Below are 9,521 nucleotides of genomic sequence, written 5' to 3'. Positions count from 1 at the left end.
TGGTACGACAATCTTTATTTGTACATTAGGGTAACATACTATATTTTGTATACGGGAGAGGCTTTCTAAGTTGCTAGACCTTGTAACCAATCCTTTTTTTTTTTTATATTTATGCAATAAAATATGTTCAAATCAAATCTACAGTGAAAAATGCGGGTTATGTACTAGTAAAATGTAACCACGCTACCAAGTTTCATCTCTATCAGGCAAAGAGTTCTAAAGATAATCAACAATAATTTTTATGCCCAAAGTGAGTTGACTAATGACCTTGTTAAAGTCGAAATGAAAATGAGCCACACTATCATAAGACATGTTGAAGAGTCACCAAAATATGTATTGCTTTATAAATGTGTATCATATTAGAACAAAATGACCGTCTCTAAAGATTCTATGTCCTTGCTTTACATAGTTTTACTATACACACATACCTATATGTACTGGTTATTGGCTTTGTAATCTAATATGACCATCGCTATGGTCCGAGCAGCATGTAGGATATGAGGATATGACAAATAATCAATGAAAGAAATGCTGCGGGTAACCAATCACTTGAATTATGAGCTTTGACCTAATGACTTGAAAAAACCAATAGGGGTAATCTACTCTTTATGGGTGACCTTTCAACTTTGGACCTCAAAATCAATAGGGACAATGAAAGGAGAAAATAACGAACAGTGATCAATCTCATAACTCCTATAAGCAATACAAAATAGAGAGTTGAGCAATCACGAACCCCCGGACACACCATCTGTCCTAAAATTGCACCAGTGTACCAAGGCTGATGTCAGTTTTCAAGACATTACGTGAACAATATCTTCCTATGTCCAGATAGTGTGTTCCTTGACCTTTCACCATGGTACCTCAAAATTAACAGGGTTCATCTACTCCTGAGGTGAAAATAGTATAACGAGCTTGATGTCTATCAAACAAAGGTGTTGTAGATATTGCGCAGACAATATCTTACTGTACTTAGTTTGACGTTTGACCACGTGACCCCAAAATCAATGGAGGAAAACTACGTATTAGGAGGGATCAGGATAATAACAAGTCTGATTTCTGTCAATCAAAGGGGTCTTAAAAAATCGACTGACTGACCGACATGTTGACCGACCGACAGGTCCAAACCAGACTAGAAAATGCTGTCATTTCAATTTGAAATTTTTTCATCAGCTTTGAGGGAAAACTCGAAAATTTCTGGTATAGTTGCGGGTACCTGTAAAGTGCGAAACGAAATCGAAACGAAACGAAATCTACAGAAAAGAAAGGAAACCCACAGAAACGAAACGAAACCTACCGAAGCGAAACGAAACGAAATCTACCGAAACAAAACGAAACAGATTTTATAACCGAACAGCTACCCTATCGTTACAGGGTTAAGGGGGTGTATCCCCCCGAATTGTGATTGCATGTACAGTGTATATCATTTATAATGTCTAAGATATTTCTATATAGCAAAGATCTTTGAATTCATTGGTGTTTTATTTCGTTTGCTCTTTTTGGCTAAACACCGATTGCGAAGGATCGATTTTGTTTACCTCAAGTTAAATCTTGTCACCAGTTTCCCAAAGTAATGTTTGTTACACTAGAAATACCTTACCACAATGAAGAGTTGTAAAATATTTCTTCAAAATGTAGAAAATCCCAATTAAGACATCGTTAGGTTGTTTTTAATCGATAAATCTCAAAATATTGAACATGTGCTTATATTCATCTAGTCGTAATCACTATGGGGCGAGATCAAAAGTTTAAAGTCTGATAAAAAATAAATTCACAGTTTTCAGTAAGACCCCCCCCCCCCCCCCCCCAACACACACTAAAACTAAATTGATTGAATTAAACTATATTGAGTGGTGATTAATACAGGTTTTTTTTCCACTTTCAACCATTGATATCGATAAGTCACATGAGGATGGAGTTACCTTAAATATCTTCATAATCTTGAAAAAAAAATGTTGAATTCTGTAAGGCTTGTTACAATGTAAAACTTATACGGCACCAATAGGGACCTATTTTAAGAGATCCATCAATGTATTTTATCCTCGAATTCGTTTACATGGTGGGTTTCTTTTTGACGCTGTGTAAATAGATAAAATTACGGGGGAAATTTAGCATTAGTCTTTGTCTGTTAAATATTACATGTTTTTTTTTAGGAGTATACTCGTATCAGTTGAATTTTGAAACGTGTCGTGAGCATATGCTTGGATTGTTTATTTCAACTGTCAGTAGAAAATAAATAATCTGAAATATCGATAATAGTCGTAACATGTACTCTGAAGTATCGACAACAGTCGTAATATGTACTCTGGGTGCAGTCAATTCATATAACTCACTTACAAAATAGATTATATTTAAGCACATACTACATCTGTAACTATGAGTCTTTATAGTGTTTGTAAGTCACGGGCAGATTGGTAATGGAGTTAGTCACAGGAAAATGGTCAATGTTTAAAATGAGCTCATAAAAAACGCTTTCTTTGATGCTAAAGAAAAAATTAAGAACAACAAACCTCACATATTAATCTTAAAAAAATAATCTTTAAACGAAAGACAGAAAATATTCCACACGCCATGACACTGTTTCAATTTTCTTTCCCTTTTCCATTTTATTTGCACCCAATTACTAAGTTTGGGTCACGGGGGCTAAGCCCGTTTTGGGACGAACTCAGTGATGCCATAAATAGTTATGGTATCGCTGAGTTCGGGCCTAAACCGGGCTTAGTCCCTGTGGTTTGAATGATAACATACTTTTTGATATTTCGAGCATCTTGAATACAAGTAGTTCACTTGCATTTTTTAATTGACTGAATACTCCACTGCTTTTTCGCCGGAGTGTAGCGACTGTTAAAGTATATCATCATCTTACAAAAAAATCTCTTTTCGCAGAACTACTTAGTATACATGTCTCCCGAGGCGCCGTCAATTGATTTTTAATCCTTTATATGGAAATCATTTTGATCGACTGTCATTGGAGATTTATGGAACATATAATATCATGTATATTCATAAGTTATCTAGAATGTATAAAAATACGACCATAAATCGTTACTCGCATATTTTAGCAAAACTATCTATACATGTAATTTCAAAAAAATTCAAAGCACCGGCGCTCGGAATTCATCGAGGGTTTTCTTTGTAACTGTACATGTTTATATTGTTGATTGTCTTTTACATTTGCTGGGAATTGGACCACGGGGAAGCGAATGATGAGTCTCGGTCTCGTAATCCTGATGGTGACCACAGGTCAGTCTCTTTCACCTCTTGTCTCGTAATGCTTCACTGTGTTTGTAAAACGTGGACATTTACACGCTGTCAAATATCAAAACAATGTCAAAATCAAATTATTTCTAATTTTTCCTCTCGTAAAGCATTCAGAAAGGTCAAATATATAGGATGTGCCTAGGTAAACGCATCATTTAATATAGTATAGATTTATAATATTATGTTAATGTCACGTTGCTTGGAATAAGAGCGTCTCTTCTGATTCAAACAGTATTTTATTATGATAATTCATGATAGTATTGGACAGCAGGCACTGCCTATATAAGTCCTCTCCGTAGACATCAGGCACTGCCTATATAAATCCTCTCCGTAGACAACAGGCACTGCCTATATAAGGCCTCTCCGTAGACAGCAGGCACTGTCTATATAAGTCCTTTCCGTAGATAACAGACACTGTCTATATAAGTCCTCTCCGTAGACAACAGGCACTGCCTATATAAGTCCTCTCCGTAGACAACAGGCACTGCCTATATAAGTCCTCTCCGTAGACAGCAGGCGATGCCTATATAAGTCCTCTCCGTAGATAACAGACACTGCCTATATAAGTCCTCTCCATAGACAGCAGGCACTGCCTATATAAGTCCTCTCCGTAGACAACAGGCACTGCCTATATAAGTCATTTTCGTAGACAACAGGCACTGTCTATATAAGTCCTCTCCGTAGACAGCAGGCATTGTCTATATAAATCCTCTCCATGGACAGCAGGCACTGTCTATATAAGTCCTCTCCGTACAAGGTCATATAAACATTAGAATATATAATAATATAAATAATATATAAATACAGTATTACACAAAGGATATGATGGTTTGAACATTACAAAAATATAGGTAATTCATAACAGGGCGGCTTGTAATCAATTCTAATATAATATCGTATGGAATTAATAAATAGTCAACACTTTAATTGTAGGTATAAATATTATAAACAGAAGATACAGAATAGGAAAAACAAACAGGAAACGCGAAAAGAAAGAAAATTGCGTCTTTGTATTTAGTATTTTAGACATTGCCAGGTTTAACAGGTGTTGATACAATTATTTACAAAATAAAAATTAATTCATGCTATTTCCCTTCCGCTGTTATGATGCAGCTTCCGGTATCATAAACACGTGATTAAAATGTACGATATGACGACATCTATCACCGTGCTACATGTAGTGTTGATTATTCAACTAACATTACATTCTAGAGATATAGATGTCCTGATTAATGTAAGCATTATGAATAAAGTATTAAATGCTTTGTCCCGAGATATAAAAAAAAGTTCGGAAATCATGACGCGCCCTTTCCGGGTGATTGCTTTATTCAGTTAAGTCAGTTTGTCACCAAAAATGAAAAAAAAAAAAAAAATGAAAATTGCTCTATATTATATATTTCAGTAATAACACCAGTATTGAATTATTTCACACACTTAATACCCAACGTAGTTTTATTAGGTTTCTCTTGTTTTTGGTACAAAATGAATGTTTATATTTGTCATTGATATAGATTTTTATGCAATTGATAGATTTTGAAATAAACTGGTTGCCGTAACTTTCACAGTTACTGCTTCTTTAAGGTCCTTGTTTGCCCAACTCTTAATTTTGTATTTTTTTATAGGTGTTAGGAAATTGATCACGGTTCGTTAGCAAAACACCTTTTCAAGGTCGAATGATCCCATCTTTCCGATAAAGTGCGAAGTCCTGGTTTATATGCTAATTTGTGACAAGAAAAAAAATAAATAGAATTACATTCTGTAAAAATTGGTGTATAAAGGTAAAGGAGCATTTTCCCCCTAATATTTCTAACGATAGTTCACGAAGAAAACAATAAAAGTACATTCTGTAACATAATGATCCCTGTGTATATCAATTATGGGATGTGCTTCCTTCGTCTTTTGTGACAATAATTTGTGTAATCAATAAATTAGTATTGATTGATTTAGGTATATTTTTGCAATTGAAGTCGAAATCATATTTTATTTGAGCATTTTTACCGTTTTACAAGATCTTGAAAAAACCCTCGTTGACAGGTATATGCGACTGTAAGGAACGATAACTCTATGTAGAGATTCATTCTCTCACCAGAGGGCACGATACGCACATTTCACATGCGAGTAGCACACGGAACTCTGGATAGAGAATGGCATTCTCTACCCAGAGTTTCGTGCATTACTCGCACTATAAGTAAGTGAAGTTTGCGGAACTCTGAGAGAATGAGAGAATGGGTAGAGATTGTGAGTGTAAGGAACGATAACTCTGGGTAGAAATTGTAAGTGAACGGCTCACGGACGAAAATTGAATCATTTAGTGTACAGATGTCAATCAATAATCTAAAAACTCTGCGTATATATGAGACTGATGTAACCTCAAGTTCACGTTATATGCAGATTTAACTCGGTGTTCCGTTCAGCAGTTTTCCCTGCTAATCTAAAGAGAATCTGTCAGTACTATACACGATGTCGGCGGTGATCCTATCTTTGTTTCGGTCAATGATTTTCCTGCTAATCTAAGATTGCACGTTGCCGGCGGTGATGGTATCTTTGATAATTTTGGGACTGCACGTTGTCGGCGGTGATGGTATCTTTGATAATTTTGGGACTGCACGTTGTCGGCGGTGATGGTATCTTTGATAATTTTGGGACTGCACGTTGTCGGCGGTGATGGTATCTTTGATAATTTTGGGACTGCACGATGTCGGCGGTGATGGTGTCTTTGATAATTTTGGGACTGCACGATGTCGGCGGTGATGGTGTCTTTGATAATTTTGGGACTGCACGATGTCGGCGGTGATGGTATCTTTGATAATTTTGGGACTGCACGATGTCGGCGGTGATGATATCTTTGATAATTTTGGGACTGCACGATGCCGGCGGTGATGGTGTCTTTGATAATTTTGGGACTGCACGATGTCGGCGGTGATGGTGTCTTTGATAATTTTGGGACTGCACGATGTCGGCGGTGATGGTGTCTTTGATAATTTTGGGACTGCACGTTGTCGGCGGTGATGGTATCTTTGATAATTTTGGGACTGCACGTTGTCGGCGGTGATGGTATCTTTGATAATTTTGGGACTGCACGATGTCGGCGGTGATGGTGTCTTTGATAATTTTGGGACTGCACGATGTCGGCGGTGATGGTGTCTTTGATAATTTTGGGACTGCACGATGTCGGCGGTGATGGTATCTTTGATAATTTTGGGACTGCACGATGTCGGCGGTGATGGTATCTTTGATAATTTTGGGACTGCACGATGTCGGCGGTGATGGTGTTTTTGATAATTTTGGGACTGCACGATGTCGGCGGTGATGGTATCTTTGATAATTTTGGGACTGCACGATGCCGGCGGTGATGGTGTCTTTGATAATTTTGGGAGTGCACGATGCAGGCGGTGATGGTGTCTTTGATAATTTTGGGACTGCACGATGTCGGCGGTGATGGTGTCTTTGATAATTTTGGGACTGCACGATGTCGGCGGTGATGGTATCTTTGATAATTTTGGGACTGCACGATGTCGGCGGTGATGATATCTTTGATAATTTTGGGACTGCACGATGCCGGCGGTGATGGTATCTTTGATAATTTTGGGACTGCACGATGTCGGCGGTGATGGTGTCTTTGATAATTTTGGGACTGCACGATGTCGGCGGTGATGGTATCTTTGATAATTTTGGGACTGCACGTTGTCGGCGGTGATGGTATCTTTGATAATTTTGGGACTGCACGATGTCGGCGGTGATGGTGTCTTTGATAATTTTGGGACTGCACGATGTCGGCGGTGATGGTGTCTTTGATAATTTTGGGACTGCACGATGTCGGCGGTGATGGTGTCTTTGATAATTTTGGGACTGCACGATGTCGGCGGTGATGGTATCTTTGATAATTTTGGGACTGCACGATGTCGGCGGTGATGGTATCTTTGATAATTTTGGGACTGCACGATGTCGGCGGTGATGGTGTTTTTGATAATTTTGGGACTGCACGATGTCGGCGGTGATGGTATCTTTGATAATTTTGGGACTGCACGATGCCGGCGGTGATGGTGTCTTTGATAATTTTGGGAGTGCACGATGCAGGCGGTGATGGTGTCTTTGATAATTTTGGGACTGCACGATGTCGGCGGTGATGGTGTCTTTGATAATTTTGGGACTGCACGATGTCGGCGGTGATGGTATCTTTGATAATTTTGGGACTGCACGATGTCGGCGGTGATGATATCTTTGATAATTTTGGGACTGCACGATGCCGGCGGTGATGGTATCTTTGATAATTTTGGGACTGCACGATGTCGGCGGTGATGGTGTCTTTGATAATTTTGGGACTGCACGATGTCGGCGGTGATGGTATCTTTGATAATTTTGGGACTGCACGTTGTCGGCGGTGATGGTATCTTTGATAATTTTGGGACTGCACGATGTCGGCGGTGATGGTGTCTTTGATAATTTTGGGACTGCACGATGTCGGCGGTGATGGTGTCTTTGATAATTTTGGGACTGCACGATGTCGGCGGTGATGGTATCTTTGATAATTTTGGGACTGCACGATGCCGGCGGTGATGGTGTCTTTGATAATTTTGGGACTGCACGATGCCGGCGGTGATGGTGTCTTTGATAATTTTGGGACTGCACGATGTCGGCGGTGATGGTGTCTTTGATAATTTTGGGACTGCACGATGTCGGCGGTGATGGTGTCTTTGATAATTTTGGGACTGCACGATGCCGGCGGTGATGGTGTCTTTGATAATTTTGGGACTGCACGATGTCGGCGGTGATGGTGTCTTTGATAATTTTGGGACTGCACGATGTCGGCGGTGATGGTATCTTTGATAATTTTGGGAATGCACGTTGTCGGCGGTGATGGTATCTTTGATAATTTTGGGACTGCACGATGTCGGCGGTGATGGTGTCTTTGATAATTTTGGGACTGCACGATGTCGGCGGTGATGGTATCTTTGATAATTTTGGGACTGCACGATGTCGGCGGTGATGGTGTCTTTGATAATTTTGGGACTGCACGATGTCGGCGGTGATGGTATCTTTGATAATTTTGGGACTGTTTTGCACCGTGTCCCAGATGTTACAGCTGTCTATTTAATGCCCGGGAGCTGTGACTGTCCTACAGGGAGGGGTACCAGTTTATAGAATCAATGCTGGACCAATGTTCGATATTTAAAGAAATGTGAGCATTGTACAGAATATACTGGTGAATTTAAGTCTCCGCCCACCACTACAAAAAAAAAAAGACCAAAGACGGAAGAACGACTTAAAAAAGCAATTGATAGGAAATCCCGTAAAGGGGGGGGGGTATTTTAGTGTGTGTGTGTGTGGGGTATTTGTAGTGACACCTTGTTGTTGTACTCGTATCGCTTTTCTATGTTTCAATTAGTCTCGCTATCACACATAAGTCGTACATAAATTAGTCTCGCTATCACACATAAATCGTACATAAATTAATTTCGCTATCACACATAAGTCGTACATAAATTAGTCTCGCTATCACTCATAAGTCGGGGTGGTTTAACGTTTTTAACAATGCTTCCCCCCAGTTTCCAAGTTTTTGCAATATGATAGTATCATGATATACTGGAAAATATTCATTTTTATATCATAAATATAGAAAACAAAGTCAACTGGTTCTGCTTCAATGTTTTATCTGATAATCAAATCCAAACAATGCCCAAATTCTCCAGAAAATTAATATCTTTTTTAATTATGCAGTGAGACACATACGGTGGCTGATTTAGAACAGGTGGGAGAGTGGTTTAGGACAGGTAGGAGATTGATTTAGGACAGGTGGGATACTGATTTAGGACAGGTGGGAGGTTGATTTAGGACAGGTAAGAGATTGATTTAGGACAGGTGGGAGGTTGATTTAGGACAGGTGGGAGACTGATTTAGGACAGGTGGGAGGTTGATTTAGGACAGGCAGGAGACTGATTTACGACAGGTGAAAAAATCGTTCCCGCGTAATAAAAATCGTTCTTACAAAATAAGATTTGCCCCACACAAAATAAAATTCGTACTCACAAAATAGAATCCGTTCCCTCAAAATAAAATTCGTTCTCTCGAAACAAAATTCATTCCCTCGAAATAAAATTCGTTCGACACAGACACTATGTTAAAACTCTTCTTCATACGTCAATGGATGTCAACCTTTTATTCATGGTGTGGATATGTGTTATAAGTAATAGAAGGGCCTATTCTAAACTATTTTAGCGTAGACAAACAGGGGATGCTTACTCCTGCTAGGCAACTGATCCCAC

General features: G+C 39.0%; 1 pseudogene; it reads left to right on the top strand.

Annotated features, from left to right (window-relative positions):
• Window positions 1-8,232: 8,232 nt before the first annotated feature.
• LOC130049753 (beta-hexosaminidase-like) overlaps window positions 8,233-9,521 on the top strand; it is a 40,671-nt pseudogene continuing 39,382 nt past the window's right edge.

The sequence above is a fragment of the Ostrea edulis genome, chromosome 8 (assembly GCF_947568905.1).
Source record: "Ostrea edulis chromosome 8, xbOstEdul1.1, whole genome shotgun sequence".
Classification (NCBI taxonomy): Eukaryota; Metazoa; Mollusca; class Bivalvia; order Ostreida; family Ostreidae; genus Ostrea; species Ostrea edulis.
Note: the sequence above shows the minus strand (reverse complement) of the source record. Positions and strands in the feature narration are given on the sequence as shown.